Consider the following 25,507-nt stretch of genomic DNA (forward strand, 5'->3'; position numbering starts at 1 on the left):
TAATAAGACAGAGCCAGTGGGCCTTTTGTTGCCTTCTAGTGTACTAGTCTCTCCTCAGTCCTTGGGGCACCCACAGAGAGTAGAGAAAGGGCTGTAAGTTGTAGACGGTCCCAGAGGCAGTCTTATTTAAGGCCCTCTTAGTGAAATAGAATCACAGGAGGAAAATTAACCAAATGTGGACTTGGTATGTACTGTCCACCATGTGGAAGAGGTCATCCCGAGAACATTTGAGAGCAAAGGTTGCATTCAGCTGGAGATCATCACTTATGTCACCACCAGTGACATATGTGGACTGGGTTCTGAGACCATTTCAGTTCTTTCCAGAGATTGGCTAAATCACTGAAGGTAGATAGCCTCTATACATCCATCAATTTGCAGTATTGTTGCATGAACTGATTGGAATCCTCTGGTCTGGAGCCCAGTGAAGGATCTAAACTAGAGGCAGAACTGGAGAAGCTCTGTGATGAGACTGGCTGTAGATTCATTGACCTACACTACTTAGCAGATACTCGTAAAATTTCTCTGGATAGGTTAGGTGTGCACAATACACCAGAAATGGTCTCTTGAATGGCAGAATTTAGATTGGACAAAACTCCAATAGCAAAATCACCACCAGATAAACTAATTGTTTCAACAGACTCAAAAGTAAATAAGAAGAGTGAAAAATCTCTAACTATTATAATTATGTTAACTGGCAGAGTATGTCTAGTAAAGTTCTAGAGCTCAGGTTACTTATAGAAAAGTACACACCCACATCATACTAGGAACTGAATCCCAAAGTAGAGAGTAGGGAAATTTGACAGCTCATGGAACACATATCAGAAATACAGATTACATTCTTCACAAGGAGGAGAATAAAACATAAATGTTGTATGGCATTGTTGGCTGTGATATCCCAAGGGCTGAGTTCAGCTGCCTGTCAGAAATGGTGTTCTTCCTCCATGTGCATTGGCCCCTTTCCTTGCAGATATGTGAAAGTTGTGTCACGTGTGTATTTGTAGAGTGTAAGTGAGTGTAACTGATGCATGTATAGTGTAATGTTATGTTTGGGTTGGATGATGATAATGATGATGATGATGATGATGATGATGATGATGGTGAAAGAAGGGAGACAGTGAAACCTGGTGCTGTAACATAGCCTGTGCCTCTCAAATAGTGCCAAGAGGATTGCAAAGCATAGCTTAATGTCCCCATCCAACAGACAGATCACCATCAACAATATCACATGCCCATCCTTCACGAGACTCTGCTGAGAGTTTTGTAATTTAACATGGGACATTGACATAAGGAGTGATGGTGCACTTTATACCACCACCTCTCCTTTCCTTGTCAGCAAAATACTGGCAGTGAAAATTTCATTCACCACTTGGATTCAAACTGCCTCACTTGTGGGTCGAACACCACCACACAGGTGTGCATTAGAAACTTTGACCATGGAGGTGGGCTAGGAGGACTGTTTGTAGCAAAAAGCAGAAGCATTATGTCTAGCAAAGTACAAAATGAATCAAATCATTAACTAATATTTACAAGAGTAATCTGGAACAGTGGACTTAGATTAATAACCAGATGTTTCTCCTGACCACCAGATTCACAGTCATTAGTTATATGTCATTATTTTTGTTGTTGTGGTATTCAGTCAGAAGACTAGTTTGATGCAGCTCTCCACACCAGTCTAATACATACAAGTCTTTTCATGTCCGAATAACTATTGCAGATTACTGTATCCCTCTCTTGGTCTCCCTTGATGACTTTATCCCCCCCCCCCCCTTTTGCCCACCACCTCTCTTCAATACTAAATTGGCGACTCCTTGGAATTGCAAAATATGTCCTATCAACCAATATCTTCTTTTAACCAAGTTGTGCCACAAATGTCTTGTCTCCCCAGTTCTGTTCAGTAACACATCATTAGTTACACAATCTACCTATCTAATCTTCAGCATTCTTCTGTAATACCACATTTCAAAAGCTTCTATTTTCTCCTGGGCTGCACTGTTTATTGTGCATTTTTCACTTCCATACGTGGCCGCACTCCTTACAAATGCCTTCAGAAAAGACTTCCTAAAACTTAAATTTATATTTGATGTTAACAAATTTCTCTTCTTCAGAAACGCTTTTCTTGCCAGTGCCATTCTAGATTTTATCCCCTGTCTACTTTGAGCATCTTATGTTATTTTACTGCTCAAACAGCAAAACTTATCTACTACTTAGTATCTCATTTCCCAATGTAATTGCTTCAGCATTGCCTGTTTTGACTACATCCCATTACCTTTATTTTGCTTTTGTTAATGTTCATCTTATATCCTCCCTTCAAGACACTGTCCATTCTGTTCAACTGCTCTTCCAAGCCCTTTGCTGTCTCTGAAAGAATTACAATGTCATTGCCAAACCATGAAGTTTTTATTTTTCTTACTGAACTTTCTTTCCTTCCTTCCTTCAAAATTTTTCTTTGTTTTTGTTTACTGCTTGCTCAGTGTACACACTCAATAATATTGGGGATGGGCTACAACCCTGCATCATTCCTTTCTCAACAGCTCCTTCCCATTCACGTCTTCAGCTTTTATAACTACCATCTGATTTGTGGACAAGTTGTAAATAACCTTTCACTCCCTGTATTTTACTCCTGGTACCTTCAGAAATTTAAAGAGTGTGTTCCTGAACACATAGTCAAAAACTTACTCCAAATCTAGAAATACTATAAACAAAGGTTTGCCTTTTCTTAACCTAGCTTCTGATAGAAGTTGTAGGGTGAGTATTGCCTCACATGTTCCCAAAGTTATCTGGTACCCAAACTTATGTAAATAATTCATGTCAGTATTTTGCAACTATGACTTATTAAACTTATAGTTCAGTAATATTCACACCTGTCAGCACCTGATTTCTTCAGAATTGTAATTTTTACTTTCTTCTTGAAGTCTGAGGATGTTTCCCCCATCTCATATATCTTATGCAACAAGTGGAATAGTTTAATTAGGGCTGGCTCTCCCAAGGATATCAGCACTTCTGAGGGAATGTTGTCTACTCTAGGTGACTTTTTTGGACTAGGTCTTTCCCTGCGCTGTCAAATTCTTCTTGCAGTATCATATCTTCTTCCATCTCACCCTCACCTACATCCTCTTCCCTTTCTATAATAGTGCCTTCAGTTTATTACCTTTGTATAGTTCCTTTACATACTTCTTCCACCTTTTAGCTTTCCCTCCTTTGCTTAGTACTGGTCTTCCATCTGAACTCTTTATATTTATACAACTGCTTCTCTTTCTTCCAAAGGCCTCTTTCATTTTGCTATCTTTTGACTAGTTACATGTGCTTCTATAACATCGCATTTGCCCTGTAGTCACTCTTGCTGAGCCATTTTACACTTCCTGTTATTCTAAACTTTTAGACATTTTAATTCCCTTTTGTCTGCTTCATTTGCTGTAGTTTGCCTTTTCTCATTATATCAGTTAAATTCATTATCTCCTGTGATATTCAAGGATTTCTACTGAGCCTTTTCCTTTTACTTGTTTGATCCTCTGCTGCCTTCACTACTTCATCTCTCAAAGCTGTCCAGTTGTCTTGTACTGTACTCCAATCTTCTGTTTGTCAATTGTTGCTTAATTCTCCCATCAAAAATCTCAACAACCTGTGGTTTCTTCAGTTTATCCAGGTCCCATCTCCTTAATTTCATACCTTTTGCAATTTCTTTAGTTTTAATCTACAATTCATAACCAATAAATTATGGTCATCTGCCCCTGAAAATGTCTTACAGTTCAACATAAATCTGTCTTAGAATTACATGTAATCAATCTGAAATCTCCAGTGTTCCCAGGTCTCTTCCATGTATACATCCTTCTTTCATCATTTTTGAACCAACTTTTAGTGATGATTAAATTGTGCTCCATGCAGAATTCTACCAAGTGACTTTCTCTTTCATTCCTTTCCCCCAGTCCATATTCTACTACTATACTGGTGTTCAAAATTAAAACAACAACTGGAAATTTGGCAATGTTGTATTTATTTTGCCAGGAAACAGTATCAACAGGTAATAGTAAAGTAGAAACAATTTAAAGAATATAGAACACAATCAACTGCAACATGCGTAACAGTAGACAAAAATTTTATTCATTTTTTCCTACTTAACAGATTTGCACACACATTCGGACAACTGGTTAACATGCTCAGTATGGGGTGTGACCACCTCTGGCTCCAATACAGGCCTGACAATGATGGGACATGCTGTGAATGATGCCATCAATCTAATGTTGAGGCAATAATGCCCATTCTTCCTGCAGAGCTGCTCACAAATCTTGGAGAGTGGTTGATGGACACTGACATGATGCAACCTATCTCCCTAGTGCATCCCGGAGATGCTCTATGGGATTCAAATTGGGAGAGCGAGCAGCCCACGCCATGCAAGCAGTATCATCCATTTGCAAAAATATGTCAATTACCCATGCTCTATGAGGTCAAACATTATTGTCCATCGATACAAAGTCTGGGCTCACAGCATCTCGCAACAACCACACATGAGATTCCAAGATCTCCTCATGGTACCTAACAGTAGTTAAATCTCAGTGATTCACCTGTACAATTTCATAAAGAGGTGTTCAAGTGGTCAACATAATCCCAGCCCACATCATTAGGGATGCTCCTCAATATCAGTCCACTTTTGACAATGCTTGGATCTGAAAATCATGTTTCACATGCCCTCCAGATGTGAGTCCATCAAGAATCATTCTCCATACCAAATTGGGAGTCATCTGTGAAAAGAACATTGGCCTACCATTCAACTGTTCAGGTGGCATGTTGACAGCTCCACTCTAGACGTTCCCTTCTGTGAAGACACACCAGAGGTAAACAGACAGCAGGTCTCCAACAATAAAGGCTACTCCACTGAAGCCTTCTGTATACTGTTCACCTCAATACAAGATGTCCAGGGGATGCTGAGAGGGCAGATTTCAGTTGCAGTGCAGTACTATGGCAGTACCATTTTGCCCTTCCAGCTGAATAACGGTCCACTCTTTCTGACGTCACATGTGGTTGGCCCTGTCCTGATCTCTGGGGTACAGTTTCAGTCTCTATAAACTGTCGCCTCATCTGAGAAACAACAGAATGATTCACATTAAGTCATCGGGATACAACAGTTTCAACTCTCTGCTTCCATTCTTCCTATGGCCCTCCACAGTAGAGAATCTGTAGGCATTTTCTCTGTGCCATATGGCACCATCTGTGACTGTGTATACAGCGATTGTGGATGTGGGACTACCCTGCAAACACTACTCCACTTGATAGGTGCCCTGATGTTATTGCTGGTGTGGTTGTCCATTGTCTGAAATGCCATTTTCCATGCAGAATGTGATCGTAATGATATCTGTGGACAGTTTGTATGATTGTATCATGAATTAGACGTAGGATGGGGGAATAGCAGTTTGTTGCTTTAATTTTGGACACCAGTGTATTTTTCCTTGTCTTCCTCTTCCTACTGCCGAATTGCAGTCACCCATCACAATAAAATTGCTCTTGCTGTTAACTGTGTAAGTAATTACTTTTCTCTCATCATGCATTTTTTTCAATCTCTTCATCACCTGTGGAGCTAGTTTGCACATAAACTTGCACTGCTGTGATGGGTGTTGGCTTTGTGTCTATCTTGACTATAATAATACACTCACTATGCTGCTCATAGTACCTTAGTGGCATTCCTATTTTCTTATTCATTGTTTGACCTACTCCTGCATTACCTCTATTTCTTTTTATATTTATATCTCTGTACTCAGCTGATCAGAAGTCCTGCTCATCCTGCCATTGAACTTCACTAATCCACACTATATCTAACTTCAACATAGCCATTTCACTTGTCAGATTTTCTAACCTATGTACCAAATTAAGGTATCTAACATTCCACACGCTGATCCACAGAAAGTCAGTTTTGTTTTTCCTGATCACGACTTCCTCCTCAGTAGTCCCCACCCATAGATCCAAATAGGGGCTATTTTACCTCCAGAATATTTAATCCAAGATGTTTATTTAACCATATAGTAGAGCTGCATGTCCTTGGGAAGAGTAATGACTGAAGTTTCCCTTGCTGTCAGCCATTTCCAGTACCGGCACAGCAAGGTCATGTTGGCTGATGCTACAAGGACACATCAGTCAATCATCCAGAATGTCACCCCTGCAACTATTGAAAACTCCGCTGACCTCATTAGGAACCACAAGTTTGTGTGGCCTCTCCACAGATACCCCTCCATTGTGGTTCCACCTACAGTACAGCTATCTCTGTTGTAAAGGCACACAAGCCAACCTACCTTGGCAATATCTGTGATTCATGGGGAAGCCATTAGTCATGCAGTCATTTGAAGATAACCTTAACTTGACAGCATAAAAATATTGTGTGTACACAGTAGTAATAGGTGGTGACTTTAACCTGCCTAGCACTGAATGGGAAAATTACACATTCATTATGAGTTGTAAGGAGAAACAGCCTTGCAAAATAATATTGAAAATTTTGTCTGGTAACTGCCTTGAACAACTAGTCTGACAGCCAACATGAAAAAGAAATATTCCAAATCGCCTTGTTACAAATAGACCCAATCTTTCCAAGACTGGCACTAATGACGGAAGGAATAGCAACAATGATGCTATTACAGGAGCAATGGCCACCAATGACAAAAAGGTCATAAAGAAAGCTAGGAGAGTTTTTGTGTTTGGTCAGACCGACAGCGTCATTATCAACTAATTTAAGGGATAAACTGAGGACTTTAGTTCAGATCTGTAAAAAAAAGGAGAAGTATAATTAAAGCTGTGGAAGGCATACATATAGATATGTGTATTCAAAGAAAAGTAATTACAGATGGCAAAGACCTACCATGGTGGAATGGTATTATTCATGTGTGATGTATCACAAGCTACATGCACTGACATAAAGTGCACATGCAAAGTGAAGTATAGAAGTTCTGATACCCAGTACTAGAATGCTGTTGTGAGAGGATTGCAGCCACAGTCTGCATGACCTGAGGTAAAATGACGGGAAACTAGAAAAATGCATGAAACATGCTTGTACTTTAACCAAAAGGACAGGGATTCTAAATTTGTAAAAGTTGAAGATAACCTTTGTAACCCACACATATGTTCTGCATGGAAATGGAAAAATCTAGAGATGCACATTTGTCCTCCTGGTGATAGGGGGTGGGGGTTGTTTGAGGTACTGTGCAATAGATGCTCACTATTTTACTGACAGTAACACAGCCAGCACCTCCCTCTCCCCCACCACTACTGCCATAAACTCACTCTCATATGCAGCAGAAATGTAGAAAAAACATTTAACAGTGAAACATAACAACATTTGACAATGAAACATGCTTATACTTACTTAAAAACTGAATCATAGCCATCCAAAATGTGGCAAATACGTACAATGGGAAAGTATGATTTTTTATTAGAGTAGTGGTTTATAACCATTTTTGTGCATGATATTTCATGACAAAGCAACTCAACTACCTTCACAACAGAGTTCATCGCCAACTGATGGCATATGACTGTAGCTATTGCCAGTGACACAGCAGAGGCAACTATCTAGATTTGATGGAAGGAATATGAACACAATACCCGAAGAGTGGAGCCAGATGCCTAACAGGAATGGTGTGTGAAAGCTCTAGTTACTGCATAGTGCTGGGTGTGATTCATGCACTGCCACCACCACAAGCTGCATACCGACTCAGCAGAGTTGGGAGCTGTCACTGCCAGGCCCTGTGTGCCAACTCATGTCACAAATCAGTGCTGTATAAAGGCTTGCAGAGTTGTACATAATTGCTCTTCTAAGGCTTGTAGCTTAACAGAAGCAGTGTGAAAGTCTGAAGCTTTGAATAATACAATAATTTCACATGTTACTTAGGCAGACAGATTTTCACTGCAGATATGCCTTAGTGTGGTGGAAATTTGATATCAATGTAGGCAAAACATCATGCCAGCCTGGGTTGTGAACAAAAACAGTCAGTCCCCACCATTAACAACAACATGCTATTTGCTACAAACTCACCAATTTAATTGTAATTCCTGCATAAACATTCTGTATTTTGTCCATGTTGTGATATCTTGGAACTGTCTTTAATACACTGAAACCAGCAAATATACTACAAAATAAATAATTTTGCACATAACAGATGTGATTTTATGCTTGCTACAATGAATGTCATAGCAAAAATGTTGAATCTTGTATTCAAATCAACAAAATATACTAAAAACTAATCAACTTTCTATGTAAAGCCAAATAACATCTCAACTCTAACTATGATGATCTAAACCCTAAGATTTGGATATTTTTCATGCAATTTAAGATGTTTGGTGGTACTACATGTCTCAAGTATTCTACAAGATGTTTATGTATGTAGCTATTGATACACCTTTCAGTTCTTCAGTTCTCTGGTAGTCTCAGCCTTTTATGCCAGTATTTAAACGATATGCTGCACTAACGTTGTGAACAAGAACAGAACACAAGATAACCTCTCTCTCTCTCTCTCTCTCTCTCTCTCTCTCTCTCTCTCTCTCTCTCTCTCTTCTCTCTCTCTTGACACACACACACACACACACACACACACACACACACACACACACACACACACACACAACAGAGCAGTACTGCATTGATCTTTAGGATGTACTATTGTTGTGGTCTTCAGTCCTGAAACTGGTTTGATGCAGCTCTCCATGCTACTCTATCCTGTGCAAGCTGCTTCATCTCCCAGTACGTACTGCACCCTACAACCTTCTGAATCTGCTTAGTGTATTCATCTCTTGGTCTCCCTCTACAATTTTTACCCTCCACGCTGCCCTCCAAAACTAAATTGGTAATCCCTTGATGCCTCAGAACATGTCCTACCAACCTATCCCATCTTCTAGTCAAGGTGTGCCACAAATTTCTCTTCTCCCTAATTCTATTGAATACCTCCTCATTAGTTATGTGGTCTACCCATCTAATCTTCAGCATTCTTCTGTAGCACCACATTTCGAAAGCTTCTATTCTCTTCTTGTCCAAACTATTTATCGTCCACGTTTCACTTCCATACATGGCCACACTCCATACAAATACTTTCAGAAACGACTTCCCGACATTTAAATCAATACTTGATGTTAACAAATTCCTCTTCTTCGGAAACGCTTTCCTTGCTGTTGCCAGTCTACATTTTATATTCTCTCTACTTTGACCATCATGAGTTATTTTGCTCCCCAAATAGCAAAACTCATTTACTACTTTAAGTGTCTCATTTCCTAATCTAATACCCTCAGCATTGCCCAATTTAATTTGACTACATTCCATTATCCTCATTTTGCTTTTTTTGATGTTCATCTTATATCCTCCTTTCAAGACACTGTCCATTCCATTCAGCTGCTCTTCCAGGTCCATTGCTGTCTCTCACAGAAATACAATGCCATCAGTGAACCTCAAAGTTTTTATTTCTTGTCCATGGATTTTAATTCCTACCCTAAATTTTTCTTTTGTTTCCTTTACTGCTTGCTCAATATACAGATTGAATAACATCAGGGAGAGGCTGCAACCCTGTCTCATTCCCTTCCCAACCACGGCTTCCCTTTCATTTCCCTTGACTCTTATAACTGCCATCTGGTTTCTGTACAAATTGTAAATAGCCTTTTGCTCCATTGTATTTTACCCCTGCCACCTTCAGAATTTGAAAGAGAGTATTCCAGTCAACATTGTCAAAAACTTTCTGCAAGTCTACAGATGCTAGAAATGTAGGTTTACCTTTTCTTAATCTAGCTTCCAAGATAAGTCGTAGGGTCAGTATTGCCTCACGTGTTCCAACATTTCTATGGAACCCAAACTGATATAAAAACAAAGATGATGTGATTTACCAAATGAAAGCGCTGGCATGTTGATAGACACTCAAAAAAACACAAACATACACACAAAATTCAAGCTTTCGCAACCAACGGTTGCTTCATCAGGAAAGAGGGAAGGAGAGGGAAAGATGAAAGGATGTGGGTTTTAAGGGAGAGGATAAGGAGTCATTCCAACCCTGGGAGCGGAAAGACTTACCTTAGGGGGAAAAAAGGACATGTATACACTCGCGCGCGCACACACACACACACACACACACACACACACACACACACACACACATCCATCCGCACAAACACCTCTCCTTCCCTCTTTCCTGATGAAGCAACCGTTGGTTGCAGAAGCTTGAATTTTGTGTGTATGTTTGTGTTTGTTTGTGTGTCTATCAACATGCCAGCGCTTTCGTTTGTTAAGTCACATCATCTTTGTTTTTAGCTATATTTTTCCCACATGGAATGTTTCTCTCTATTATATTCATATATATATCAGTAACAGCTGTAGTAGTAGTAATAGTAGTAGAAGAAGATTCAATAGATTCAAACAGTAGGTCTCAAAATAGGTCTCATGGCAAATTCATATTGCAATAGGTTCCCAGCTAGCTGTAGGATTCTCAGCAAGCTCTACTGCAACAATCCACGTATTCTTTTGATGGCTGACTGTATCATATTCTAACTAACACCAATTTTCACTGTAGGTATGCCTTGGTGTGAAGAAAATTTGACATCTCTGTAAACAAAACATTCAACTCCAACCATCCTTCCTATAAACAGAATGTAATCTAATGTCTGGGCTAGCGCTGCATTTTAAGTGATTATTCACACAAATTGTAAATGTTTTAGATTGTACATAGGACATCTGACATTTCCGGCAATTTCTATTCACCACTCATCCCTAGTGTCCAAGCTTACTAGCCATTAGGAATATACTGGATAGGGTTTCCACTATATCCATTGCTGACACTACTAGCATTGCATAGCACAGCAGTGTTACACTCCACAATGTTAAATGTGTTGTTATAGGATTGTCATCAGATCAACTGTTCAGTGTAGTGTTTATTTATGAAAATACATGATTTTCTGCTGTCAGACCATGACTGATATCAGTTATATCAGAATTTAGCACAATTATCAGCAATGTTCAACTCTCAAGCACTGATAGTGTTGCTGGGTTACAGTGTGTAACCTCCATCCACGAACAGTGACAATATACATGAACAATGAGAATATCCTACAGTGCCTTCATTTTCAGAAACCTAATGAATGTCAGCAAAGCCATCTAGCATGTGACATCCTGACATGTGCAGATTTTATGGAATTATCTGTAGAAACCTTATAGAACTTACTCATCAGAAAAATTCAGAAAAAGTGTCTGCTATAAATTTCTGACATGTTATTCACATGTGACATTCCAACACAGTAAACCATGGAGCAGGGCAACTTTATTTCTATGACTTTGGCTATAGTTATGCTACAGTTAGGGCCTACTAACCCACCTGGTTTCAAGTTTAGAATCCGAGATGGTGACCTGTGACATCCTTGATGACATCAGACACTAAGTGGCTGTCTTGGGGATATGAGAGCAGTCCAAGATAGTTGTTCTAAATCCCATAGCACTGCAGTCATCAACCCCGACCACTTGTCTTCAGCATCCAGGCTTTACTAACCATCAAGCAGACCCACCATTTGTACCTCTCATTCCACAGTGAGAGGTTGATAATTATCATGATACATCATCAGAGATATGCCACCTCCAGACAGAAGAAACTGACTCACACACTCAATTGTAAGTATGAAACCATTTCTTGCACCACTTAGTCAGTACACAGATTGATTCTATGATGCAATGACTGGACAGTGTCACTATTATCCTCCATATACGTAAATTATTTGGCAGATATGGTGGGCAGCAATCTGCAGTTGTGTGTTGTTAATGCTGTGGTCTACAGTAAGGTGTCAAAGTTGAGTGACTGGAAGGATACAAGATGGCTTACACAAAATTTCTAGATAGTGTGATGAATAGCATCTAGCTCTAAATGTACAACAGAGTAAGTTAATGTGCATGAGTAGGAAAAAGAAACCTGTAATGTTCAGATACAGAATTAGTAGTGTCATGCTTGAAACAGTCATGTCATTTAAATATCTAGGCATAACATTGCAAAGTAATATGAAATGGAACAAGGATGTGAGGATTATGGTAGGGATGGCAAATGGTTGATTTTTGTTTATTGGAAGAATATTAGAAATTATAGTTCATCTGTAAAGGAGACTGCATATAGGTCACTAGTGTGACCTATTCTTGAGTACTTCTCAAGTGTTTGTTATCTGCACCTCATTGGGTTGAAGGAAGACACCAAAGCAATTCAGATGCAGGCTGCTAGATTTCTTACTGGTAGATCTGAACAACATGCAAGTGTTATGGAGATGCGTTGGGAACTCAGATGGGTGACATTCTTTCCAAGGAACACTATTGAGAAAATTCAAAGAACCGGCATCTGATAATGACTGTAGACTGCTTCTACCATCACAAACATACATAGTGTATAAAGGCCACAAAGATAAGATAAAATAAATTAGGGCCCATATGAATGCATGTAGATAGTCATTTTTCCCTTGCTCTATTTGCAAGTGAAACAGGGAGGGAAATGACAAGTAGTGGTGTAGGGTTCCCTCCACAATGTGCTGTACAGTGGCTTGCAGAGTATCTTTGTAGATGTAAATATATTGGAGCAGGACACATAAATGTTTCCAGACTTCAAGTTTCCAATACATCCAACATACACACCAATCATCCAGCCACCAGCATTGTACAGTGCACCTGATAAATTAGAGCATGTACTCAGCCTCCATATTTGTTTCCAGACTTTGATTACTGAACATCTAAAGAATTTTGCTGTTGTTTGTACTTTAGTAATATTAACTATATATTTCATTCAAGATTTTTGATGTTTTTTGATGAAATGAAACACAGTTTAGGGAAATAAATACTCATTTATTTCCACTTTCAAAAATTTAGTTTAACATAGTAAGATACAGGACTAATATAAATATGCATGTAATTCCCTAGCTATGCCAGGTAGTGATGATAGAGATGCATAGGACATGCTGTGCACTGAATCCCAGCATGCTTCAAAATTCATGGCAAAGGTTTCCTCTAAAGTGTTCCGTAGTTAAGCTCTGTAAGTGCATACCAGACATTGCCAAAACATCCATTGACATATGGGAACCATTTGACATGCTCATACACAGCCCTCTAGATGACAGAACTAGCAAACATCAAGTTTCTGATCATAGATTTCTGAAAGTGAATGCACTGTACAGTATTCTCGTTGTTGTATATTTTCACTATTCTTGTTTAGTCCAATGCACATGTTGTGTGTCAATCTAGTAACACTGTAGGCATTTGAGCATTGAACATAGCAGTTATTTGCTTTGAATTCTTACATAATTGACACCATTCATAGCCTAAGAGCATTACTTTCACATTACTAAACGGTGGATCTTCAAAAGTTACCTTTCCACTTAGCTCATGATCTGAGGAGATGCCTGAAACTACACATTTATTGCCTCTCACATTCACCTTGTACATTGCAGGGAATAATACTGTGTGCACTACTTCATACACAATGTTAAAGGGGGGCGGCTACATAGTGGTGCAGCAACTGTTAGCTGAAGTCTTAGGGAAACCAGACAGGTGCAGAAATGATTAGGGAACATGTAAATACAGGAAACACAAGTTTTACTAACTTGGAGCTTCCTCCAAGTCTTGCAAAGAAACTTTACAAAAGAAGAAATAGCAGTAAAGTCCAGCCATTGTAAGCATTGTGCAGTATGCGGCTTCCACTACTAATCCATGAGCGAACTGTGGAGGCTGACTAAGACTGAAGACTGGGCGGTGGAGCTGCCGCTGGCCATCCTACATCACAGCAGCAGAGGGCACTTGCAGTCAGAGCCGCTGAAGGCATAGTTCAGCAAGATCTGCTAGATCCCTGAGCAACTGCTGTCAGTGTCTGCTGAAAATTTGTGTTTCCACTGCTAACAGTGAGATGCCGGTGCAGGTGGAATCGATCTGTGATACCACAAATACCACTTTCATAGCTATTTTATACCATGGTAGTGGCTTGACAAGTGGTTCAGATATTGGTGATAGTGAAAACTCGAAATCTGGAAACAATTCTGCTTGTTGAATTCATTTCCACTCTGACATATCAGGTGCATGTCAAATGCTGGTGACTCAATGACCAGTGTATGTACTGGATGTATTTCAAACTCAAAGTCTGGAAATAATTCTGCATCAGGGTCCAATATACACACGTCAAAAAAAGTTTTGCGTCACCTCGGTTCTGAGACATCTGGAACCCGTACAGAAAATTGGAATATAGATCAACATAAATATAATTTTTGCCCTTTTTACTGCTCATGAAAACCACACATTGCATGTTGTAACACCATACAGCGAGACCTTCAGAGGTGGCGGTCCAGATTGCTGTACACACCGGTACCTTTAATATCCAGTAGCACGTCCTCTTGCATTAATGCATGCCTGTATTCGTTGTGGCATACTATCCACAAGTTCATCAAGGCACTATTGGTCCATATTGTCCCACTCCTCAACGACGATTTGGCGTAGATCCCTCAGAGTGGTTGGTGGGTCACGTCGTCCATAAACAGCCCGTTTCAATCTATCCCAGGCATGTTTGATAGGGTTCATGTCTGGAGAACATGCTGGCCACTCTAGTCGAGAGATGTCGTTATCCTGAAGGAAGTGATTCACAAGATGTGCACGATGGGGGTGCGAATTTTCGTCCAAGAAAATGAATGCCTTGCTAATATGCTGCCGATATAATTGCTCTATCAGTCGGAGGATGGCATTCACGTTTCATACAGCCATTATGACGCCTTTCATGACCATCAGCAGCGTACGTCAGTCCCACATAATGCCACCCCAAAACATCAGGGAACCTCCACCTAGCTGCACTCGCTGGACAGTGTGTCTAAGGCGTTCATCCTGACTGGGTTGCCTCAAAACACGTCTCTGACGATTGTCTGGTTGAAGGAATATGTGACACTCATAGATGAAGAGAATGTGATGCCAATCCTGAGTGGTCCATTCGGCATGTTGTTGGCCCATCTGTACCGCACTGCATGGTGTCGTGGTTGCGAAGATGGACCTCGCCATGGGCGTTGGGAGTGAAGTTTTGCATCATCCAGCCTATTGCACACAGTTTGAGTCGTAACACGACGTACTGTGGCTACACGAACAGCATTATTCAACATGGTGGCATTGCTGTGAGGGTTCCTCCGAGCCATAATCCGTAGGTAGCAGTCATCCACTGCAGTAGTAGCCTTTGGGCGGCTTGAGGAAGGCATGTCATCGACAGTTCCTGCCTCTCTGTATCTCCTCCATATCCGAACAACATTGCTTTGGTTCACTCTGAGACGCCTGAACACTTCCCTCGTTGAGAGTCCTTCCTGGCACAAAGTAACAATGCGGACACAATCGAACTGCGGTATTGACTGTCTAGGCATGGTTGAACTGCAGGCAACACAAGCCGTGAGGTACCCCCTCCATCAGACCCCTTCCATCTAATAGGCGCTGCTCATGCATGGTTGTTTACATCTTTGGGTGGCTTTAGTGACATCTCTGAACAGTCGAAGGGACTGTGTCTGTGATACAATATCCACAGTCAACGTCTGTCTTTAGGAGTTCTGGGGGTTATGCAAAACTTTTTTTGGTGTGTGTAGCAAGCAGTGAATCGTGGAGTCAATCTGCACTCTGACCTAGTGGGGCAAATGATGGATTTAGTTGTGCATGCTAACTTGATTTCCAGTCCAATGTGTTGGGAACTGTATCATGGAGGGTTTCTGCATGGTGGCTTAATATTTGCCGCCGCTGCTGCTACTTGCTGCTGCTACTGCTTTTGCTTCTGCTTCTGCTTCTGCTGCTGCTGCTGCTGCTCAAATGTATCAGGCCCTATTGTATCGAATACATCGTGGAGCTGTTGAACTGAGGGAGAAATAAAAGAAAACCTTGGAAACACATACACACATAAAAAACTAAACTCCATCCGGACATATATGTCCAATAGCACCGACTGGTCGCCGTGTCGTCCTCAGCCCACATGCGTCACCGAATGTGGATATGAAAGGGTATGTGGTCAGCACACCGCTCTCCCAGCCGTATGTCAGTTTACGAGACCGACAATCAGACATAATGAATAACAAACAGTGAGAGGGAAGAATAGTTTAGTACTTACAACTGAGTGTGCAAGTCAGTTTCTTCTGCCAGGACATGGTAGATCTCTGATGATGCTTCATGATGATAATCATTCTTTCATGCTGAGGATGAATGGTGGGGGTTGACAAACGCTGTTCTACAGTAATTGGAACATCTATTTTAGAGTGCACTCAAATCCCCACGTCAGCCGTCTTGGGTTCTGACGTCATGGAATACGTCATGGATCGCCATCTCGGATTGTAAACTTAGAACTATGCAGGTTAGTACCTCCAGGGCGGCGTCATAGTGCGGTAATGCTGGCAGCGCTGAAAATATTTCACTGCAAAACGTACATCACAGTTATTCGGCGCAGGAAATTAATGGGAAAAGAAGGAGAAGGCTATAAACGACGTGGAGCGCGGGTTCCAGCGACGCAATGAAAAAGCAAGCGGGCAAATTTTCGATAATACAAACTATTTATTAAGGTAGGTACTATTAAATTTCACTTAACAAAAACAAAAACGGAAATATGTTATCTGCATATAATTTAGGTGTGACTACACAGCGCAGTTTCTCAAAATTTCAGTTTAAAGTTCACAGGCAGGAGCTTTCACTATGGTTTACATAAGTTTCGAAAGCTCAGTGTATACAAAGTTTATCTTTAGCAGAGGCCACGGATAATGATGAATGAAGGTGAAGGGGACACTGTGGTGAGGCGCAGTCGCGCGTGAGGGAAGATATGAAGGTGTGTGTTAACTGAACAGGATGGTCCATGTGCTGCTCAGCGCTGGCACAAAGCAGTTCAGCGTACAGCATGTTTACGTGTCTTGCTGCATGTGGAATTTATCGGTTCTGGAAATCGGAAAACGGCTCTCCGAATGATCTCAAGAAAGCTAAAGGGAAAATGGTGCATGCGTCGTAAGCTACTTGATTGCGAATGGTCCTGCTCAGGGAACTATGACACTCTCCTAGGCTAGGGTGTGTGTCTCGTGAAATTGTAGAATTGAAGGATGTGCCACACAGTCCCCCCCCCACCCCCCCCCCCCCCACCCGTCCTTCTCTCCTGTCAGAGGAGGACGTTGGAGTAACAAAGCCAAATGCAGCTGCAGGGTGTCAAAAGCTAGTGTGTGCACTATGGCAGTGAGTGCAAGCATCAGTGGTGTAGGCAGTCCAGGGCATCTGATGGCAGCCATATTGACAGCTGCTGTGTTGACAGTGGGACGTGATGGCACAGTGTGCAACAGAGGAAATCAGCTGGCTGCTGCCAGCAGCTGAGGTAGAGCGATGGCGGCAGTGGCGTGATGTGCATGGCGAAGGGTGTCAGTCTGGAACACGTGACAGTTGACTGGCAGGACAGCGTGCTGGACTGTTTGGCTGAATGTACACATGGCGATGTGCAACATGGTAGCAGACACAACTTGGGAAACATGGAGCTGGTAGCAGCAGTGAAGCATTGGGTTTGTGTTGGGCACTACATGCTTGGTGTCGGGCTCTGCCTGCTGAGAATTGGGAGTGGGAGGGGAAGCGAAGGGGAGTTAGGTGGGTGCGTCTGAATCCCTGGCACTGGCCAGTAGTTTGGCTGCACTGGCAGCAGCAGTGGTGTCAGCGGTTTTGACGGTGGCATTGGCACTGGCATCAGTGTTGGCAGTGGCATCAGCAGTGGCCAGGGAGACATCAGCTGTCAGCTGCATATGGCCATTGTCAGGGGTGAGCACATAAGCTGGCTTTAATCTGTTGAGAGACACATTGAAGGGGCACCGTGGGGACACATTGGAAATGTTTTGATGTTTTATTGTAAAATGAGATGAGGACTCGAGTATTGTGGGTGGTGCGGGGGCTGGCAAGCATTGATACATAGCATTATTGGAGTGGATGACATGAGGTTGTAGTGCACTAAATTCTTGTGCTTGCCATGGTGCTGTGGAGGTGTCAGTCAAAGCTGGGCCATACAGTCTTGAAGCTGCTAGATGTAAGCTGGGACACAAGTAGTAGTGAGGAGAGGCTGCAGCTCGATAAAATCGCATAGTTGGATTAGGAACTGTTTGTATGCCAGGTCGGTGGGAACGCTTCCAAGTCGGCCTTGTTGGCCACCTGCAAACGTAACAGGACCAGTGGCAGGGTAGCGGACCATTTTTTGTTGTAGCAGTTAGGGTGGATTTTAATGCAGTATGGGAACATTCCACTGTGCTCTTGGCTACAGGATAGTATGTGATGGTAAAATGAATGAGGGTGCCACAAGTCTTAGACAGGTTTCTGAATAAACATAACTGGTGTTATATGGTGGGGGCAGCTGAAATGTGGAACCCAGGCACTGATGAACACTGCGGCAACTGTTTTGGCCAAAATCTGTGGGACAGGGACAGCTTCCAGCCAGCATGTGAACTTGTCTATCATTTTGAGAAGATAGTGGTAGCTGTCTGCGGATTCCAGCGGGCCAAAAATGTTGATGTGAATGTAGGAGAAACAGTGATTGACAGGAGGAAATGGGGCAACAGGAGGATGAACATAACAGCTCACTTTAGTGCAGTGACATGGGATGCAGGCACAGGCCCAAGTGTGACAGTTCCATTGGACACCAAGCCAGAAGAAATATTCCTGGATGACGCCAACAGGCATTGGCGAAAGGGCCAGTCTAAGAAAGTTGTTCAATGGCATGTGAGTGGTGGGGCGGGGTGCCATGAGCATGATGGCCTGCAGTTGGCGGCATCACTGCTGAAGTGCTTGTGATGACAGCACTCAGGCTTACTGTCACAGAGGTTCTCCAACTCGCCAGACAGGTGGGGGGGGGGGTAACGAGTCTGCTCAGGTCTGCACATTGGTGGTCACTGGGTCAGGTGTGGTCATGTGAGCTGTGTCAGTAATGAGCTTGGGCTGTGTCGGGCTGGGGCAAATTGGGGGGAGTGCAAGCAAGCTGGTGTGAGTGAGCAAGGGCAACAGTTAAGTTTACCATCTTGTTGCTCAAAAGCACCATAATTTGTGCAAGGTCTGACTGTGTCGCATGAAGTACAAGCTATGGAGGCACCACTGAAAGTTGTGCTTCAGGACAGCTGCAGTGGTGGGAGAGGGCCAGAGTGGGGGAAAACACTCAATCGCCTATGATGGTGGCACCATGGATGTCTGTATGGTTCTGTGCAGCAAGTGCCATTTGGATTGCAACAGGCAAGCAAGAATTTCTGTTGTGGAAAGAAGTTTGCCCCACAAATTCCTGGAGTACAGCTAAGGCACAGAGGTGCTGCAAGAGCTGGGTGGGCCTCATGTCAGAACACTTCTCTGAAGAGAATAGTGCCCAGGAGCACTGTGTTTCAGATGACGCCAACCACATGATTAGGTGCTCTTTTAATTCGTGGTAGTTGTCACACTGCAGAGGGCTTGTGATGATGTGATCCTCTGCCACAACAGTAGGCTCGAGCTTAGCAGTAGTAAGTGCGAACTTTGTTGTGTTGCTTGTGATTCCAGACCCAGTGAAGATTGCCTCAGCACAGGGAAATAATAAGCATGGGGCACAGGTGTGAAATGTGGGGAGATGGGCAAAAGCTCTGTTTGACTGGTGGGTTGGTAACAGAATGTGTGCCTGAGGCATAACACTGCTAAAGAGATATTAAACTGTGTGAGAAACCGATTGTTACCAGAATCCTGAGCCAGTGGTTCAAATAGGCTAGGTGCAGTGATCTGAACAGACGAGAAACTCTCTGTTGTAGACGACATTTCATGCGCCAGCTTGGCGGGACAGCTACCCAACATATGCTGCATTTTGGCCATGAGTGCAGGATGAATCCAGCCGAGAGGGAGAGAAAAAAATGTACTCTTGGCACTTGCGAGAGAGCAGATGCGGAGTGGAAACAATGACCAAACAATTTGTGGAGCTTGCGGAGTAACAAAGAGGTGCGTGAAGGATAACCTAATGGGGAAGACGCAGTGTGTGCTGCCTATGAGGAACGACGATGGTAGATGGGGGTGATTGAAGACTGAGTCACCAGTGTGATAACGCTGCTAGTGTCGAAAATATTTCACTGCACAACACACATCAAAGCTATTAGGCGGGAGAAATTAAGAGGAAAAGAAGGAGAAAGTGGAACACGACGTCGAACGCGCGTCCCAGTGAAGCAACGATAAAGTAAGGGGAAAATTTTCGGCAGCATAAACTATTTGTTAAGGTAGGCACTCCTGCACTTCATTTAACAAAAACAAAAGTGAAATATGACATCTGTACGCAATTTAGGTGTGACTTGCATAGCAAAGGTTCTATTTATCATTGCTGGCACAGGAACAAACACATGTTTAAAGGTCGTTGGCAGGAGACTTCACTAAGATGTACATGAAGCTCGAAAGCTCAACGTAAATACTAAAATTTGGCCTCTAGAAGATATCATGGGTAATGATGAATAAAAGTAAAGGGGGGACACTGTGACGAGGTGGCGTCGTGCAAGAAGAAAGACACAAAGCTGCATTATAATTGATTGGATTGGTCTACGTTGGTGTTCTGTGCTATATCAAGGCACCACAATGTGCAGAGCATTTACGTGTGTCACTGCCCATGGAATGTATGGCCTCCAGAACTAGTAAGGTGACTCTCCAGAGCATTCTGGGAAAACTAAAGGCAATGGCGCATGAGTCATAAACCTCCAGATTGCAATTGGTCCTGTTAGGAAAGCAATGGCACTGCCCAAATCATGCACAAGGCTGAGTCACCCGATTTGTCCTTGAATAGCCATCATGTGGCAGTCCTAGGGTTCTCATAGAAACTGCTGGTCCAAAAGGAAAGCACAGTTTTAAAATGGAAGCACTGGTTCACAAACAATAACACTAGTTCACAACGAAAGGACAAAAGAAGGGGCATTCGTGCGGATGCTGCATCGGCCACTTAACACTCGTGCACACCAAAGAATGCTTCTTTGTACCTGGAGTCATTCCAGACAGAAACCAGTAGGCAGACTGCGGTTTTCTTTAGAGAGACAGTCGATAAGTGTCCACTATGGCGCGAGTGCTTTGAAGGGCTAGATGTGACTGGTAGGGGAGAGTCATCTGCTAGGGCAGTCTGTGGGATTCGGAAAATTTTACAATTTAGGAAACCACCAAAATATAAATACCATTACCCTACTCAGTGTTTCAGTGTGTTGGAATATCCCATTAATAACATGCTAGAAATTTATAGCAGAGACTTCTTCTGTAGTTTTCTGGTTGGTGGTCTCTATAAGATGTCTACAGACAATTCAATAAAATCAGTACCTGTAAGGATATCACACACTGGATGCTTCTGCTGATATGTGTCAGGCTTCTGAAAGTGAGTGCACTGTATGGTGTTCTCATTGTTGATGTATATTTTCATCGTTCTTGGATGGTTCTTACACACTGTAATCCAATAACACTACCAGAACTTTAGAGTTGAACATTGCAGTTAATTGTTCTAAATTCTGATATAATCTGACAGCACTATTTTAATGCCGTTAAATCATGTATTTTCATAAATTAACACTACATTGAACTGTCGATCTAATGACAATCTCGTAACAATACATTTAATGTAGCAGAGAATAACACCACACAACGTACATTGCAGCACGATACAATGCTGGTGGCCTTGGTGATGGCTGTAGTGGAAATTCAAAGTCTGGAAACAACTGTGTTTGTACCATGGAGCTTGTCTGGAAACAGTTCTCCATGCCTCTCCAGTGTATTCTTAATGGCTCGTAAGCTTGGACACTAATGGTGAGTGGTGGATAGAAATTGCTAGAAATGTCAGATGACCTGTGTACAACGTAAAACATTTACAATTTGTGTGAGAAATCACTAAAAAAATGCAGTGCTAGCGCAGACATTAGATTACATTCTATTTATAGGAAGGGTGGTTGGAATTTAATGTTTTGTCTACATCAATATAAAATTTTCATCACACCAAGGCATAATTACAGTGAAAATTGGTGTTAGTTAAAAAATAGTACAGTCATCCATCAAAAGCGTATAATCTCTGCAGTAGAGCTGGCTGAGAATCCTACAATTAGTTGGGAACTTTATGCAAGCTGAATATGCCATGAGACCTACTGTTTAAATCTATTGAGTCTTCTTATTCTTCTTCTGCTACTACTACTGCTGCTGTTATTATTGATAGTAATATACCAACTGAGCCAGCTGAGCTACACATCTATATGAACTATTTATAGCACATTTTCCTGTGCATAAGGGATGACTGATGTTTTGTATGTCCTAAAGACCAATGCAGTACAGCTCTGTTGATGTGTGTGTGAGTGTGTGAAGGGAGTGAGAGAAAGAGAGAGAGAGAGAGAGAGAGAGAGAGAGAGACAGAGGTTATCTAGTGTTCTGTTCTTGCTCACAACATTAGTACAGCACACTGTTTAAACTGACATACAGGCCCGAGACTGGAAGAGAACTGAAAGGTGTACTAACGGCTATATAAGTAAACATTATGTACCTGAGACATGTAGTACTCCTAAACATGTTAAATTGTGTGAAACATATCAAACTGTTACGCTTGTGACCACAGACAGAGTTGAGTCGTTCTTTGGCTTTGTAAAGTACAGGAGAAGCAGATGGAAGAATTAATTTTTTTGGAAATGTTTCAAGCTGTTAAATCACTAGCACCAGTATTCACCAAAAATGTGTGTGGGACCCTTAGTTACCTACTTGTTGTGGTTTTAGATCTGGAGCAGAAATTCAGACAGCTTCATGTGATAATTCAGTGGATAGTACTGCTACATGTTATTCGACGTATATTCTACAATATTCTGTATTCATGTCAGCTGTCTCTATTTACAAATGCTATGGAGACATGTGATGTCATGTGTGCAGCATGGATGGTGAGGAGGGAACCCGTAGATGTGAAATTCAGTTTCATGCTTGCTGTCATGTGTCGTTTTTTCAGAGGGTAACTGCATTTGATTCTTCGATGTATATGTCCATTGGTATGGTGAGTCGATCTGACGTGGAAATTGTCCGATTTACGTGGAAAAGTAGATGCAGTACTGCTCTGTTGATTTTACTTTATGATACGGACTGAAGGACTGTTGGATGGTGTTAAATCATTATCAGCACGTTCGCATTGTGTGTTCTGCACTCCCACCATATGTGCATATGTCTAATTCAGTAGGAATCTTTTTACTCTGAACATATTTCACTCAAGAAAGACGATAAAGGGTCTACAGCTTCAAAAATTGCACATTTCAGTACCTTTCAAGCTATCAAGAGCTTGTCCAATCTGTGTAACACAGAATCGTGGCACTGTATTGGGTGTGAAAAGAGGTGGACTTTGTTTGAATGACTGAAATAATGTGGATTCACCTTGACGTGATAATTCAATGGATATTCCCTGTTTTAAAAGCAAGATTCAATGTTGTTGGTACAGTACTCAGTGTAGCTAGCACAAGATCACACCTGGTACATGGAAAATTGTTTGTTTTTTTTTTCAGTACATTCGCTGATCTCAATATGCTAAATACAGTTTTGAGATGTCACAACATGAGCAAAATGCGGAATGTTTATGTGGGAATTATGACTGAGTTGATGAGTTCCTAGCAAACAGCATGTTGTTCTTAATGGCGGTGTCCCACTCCGTTCACGACTCTGGATGGCATAATATTTCGTCTACAGCAGTATCAAGTTTCCATTACACCAAAGCACACCTACAGCGAAAGTCTGTGTATCCAAATAACGTATGAAATTACCGTGTTATTCAAAGTTACAGACTTTCACACTACTTCTGCTAAGTTACAAGCCTTAGATGAGGTGCAGCGGTTGAGGTATAGCGATCATAGTCCTTCCACAAGATGTGGGTAATGGCCTTTGCTATGTCGTTGGGCATAGCTATAGTCATCTGCCATCAGTTGGCGCTGCACTCTTTTCTGAAGGTAGTTGCGTTTTATCGTCATGTAGTATCTTGTGCAAAAATGGTTACAAACCACTACTCTTGTAAAAAATCATACTTTTCCATCAAAAGCAGTACTTGGGTGGCTGCCTATGTTACTGTTGAGAAAACGGCAGTCATTTATTCCAAACACATATTTTTGTGGTTAATTTTACGAGCATAGTGCACAACGTAACTTGTTTGGAGCGTGTGCACAAGTGCCCACCATCCAGGGGTGCACACATTCCACTTCTAACCTGCCCATGCTTGCCTGTTAGCCAGGCAGACAAATGCCACATGTTATCTGCCGAAGAGGCAGACTGCTTAACCCCCATCCAAACTAAGCTACGCCCAACCCAAGCAGACTAAAGGAATCTTGCTTGCCTGCTGATTTTCCCGTGGTGCTACGCTATGTAGCAGTTTTATCCTATATGCTTTCATTGTAGTGCTGTGAGTAGGGTTTGGAGGCGTTTTACCTGAGTATCGCAAGACGAGGCCCAATATAACATATATCATTTAGGGTCATTGTAGCCCAGAAAATTATGGATTTTTTTGTCCTTTTTGGCGTATTTCAGGCTTATTTATTTATTTATTTCGATATGAACGATTTTCTATGCGACTTCACCCTCTTTCGTCTAGTACCGGCTATTCTCAATTTGAGCCATCATCAGGTCACCTCTAATACATGTTTTCCACAGTAGGCAGAACTGTCTCTGATAGTCAAGGTTATTTACACTTAAGAAGCTGGAGATACCTACTAACATAAGGTTTTGGAAGTCTAGTTTCTGTAACCTTAGTGTGTTTCAGCCATGTTATACTAATTTTAATTACTTTTTCCTGGATGTGTAATACTGGATCACTGAATTCATTCTAAGTGGCCAAAATAGTAAGTTCTAATTTCCCCAAATGAATAATAGCAAACACCAAGTTCGGTTTTTGTATTATTTTAATCCAGAAAGTACATGTCTGAAAGGAGAAGCTTTTCTTTCATAGTAAGCTTCCTTTGCACTACGTTGTGTACCACGAGTACATGGTTTTCAGTATTCACTGAGCCATATTTTTTCCTGTTTGAATCAATATTTGTCCTAAATTTAGAAAGCTTACATACTGGTAAGTGACCTCAAGTCCTTAGCACAAATTTACAAACACTTGCCAGCCACTACAATCTTTGCCTTCTTTCAAAATATTTGTGGAGTGAGGAAACTGATGATCAAATTTACAAACGTGTCATAACCTGATCCAGGTTCCCAAATGGATGCTTAGTGACGATTTGCACAGTTTGCATTGTGAGACATCTACCAATTAATTTGAAGCTGCCCCATAAACATATGAAGACTTTTCCAATGCTGGACTTGGGCTCTGTTTAGTGACCAATATATATTCTCCAATTCTTAACTTCTTCACAATCTCCTTTAAGTGTGGTTTGTTCATTTTGCTCCTCCTGCCGTTGAGATAACTGAAATGCAGTGAAACTACTTATGTAACATATATCTGGCTATTCAGTAGTCACATTGGACTAACAGCACAACTTGTTCTCAGGTGCAGCAGGCTGAACAGGTCCTGTAAAGCTTCCTAGGCTTGCAGAAACCCAAGTTGGCCTCCTTTAACCACTG

The sequence above is a fragment of the Schistocerca piceifrons genome, chromosome X (assembly GCF_021461385.2).
Source record: "Schistocerca piceifrons isolate TAMUIC-IGC-003096 chromosome X, iqSchPice1.1, whole genome shotgun sequence".
Lineage (NCBI taxonomy): Eukaryota > Metazoa > Arthropoda > Insecta > Orthoptera > Acrididae > Schistocerca > Schistocerca piceifrons.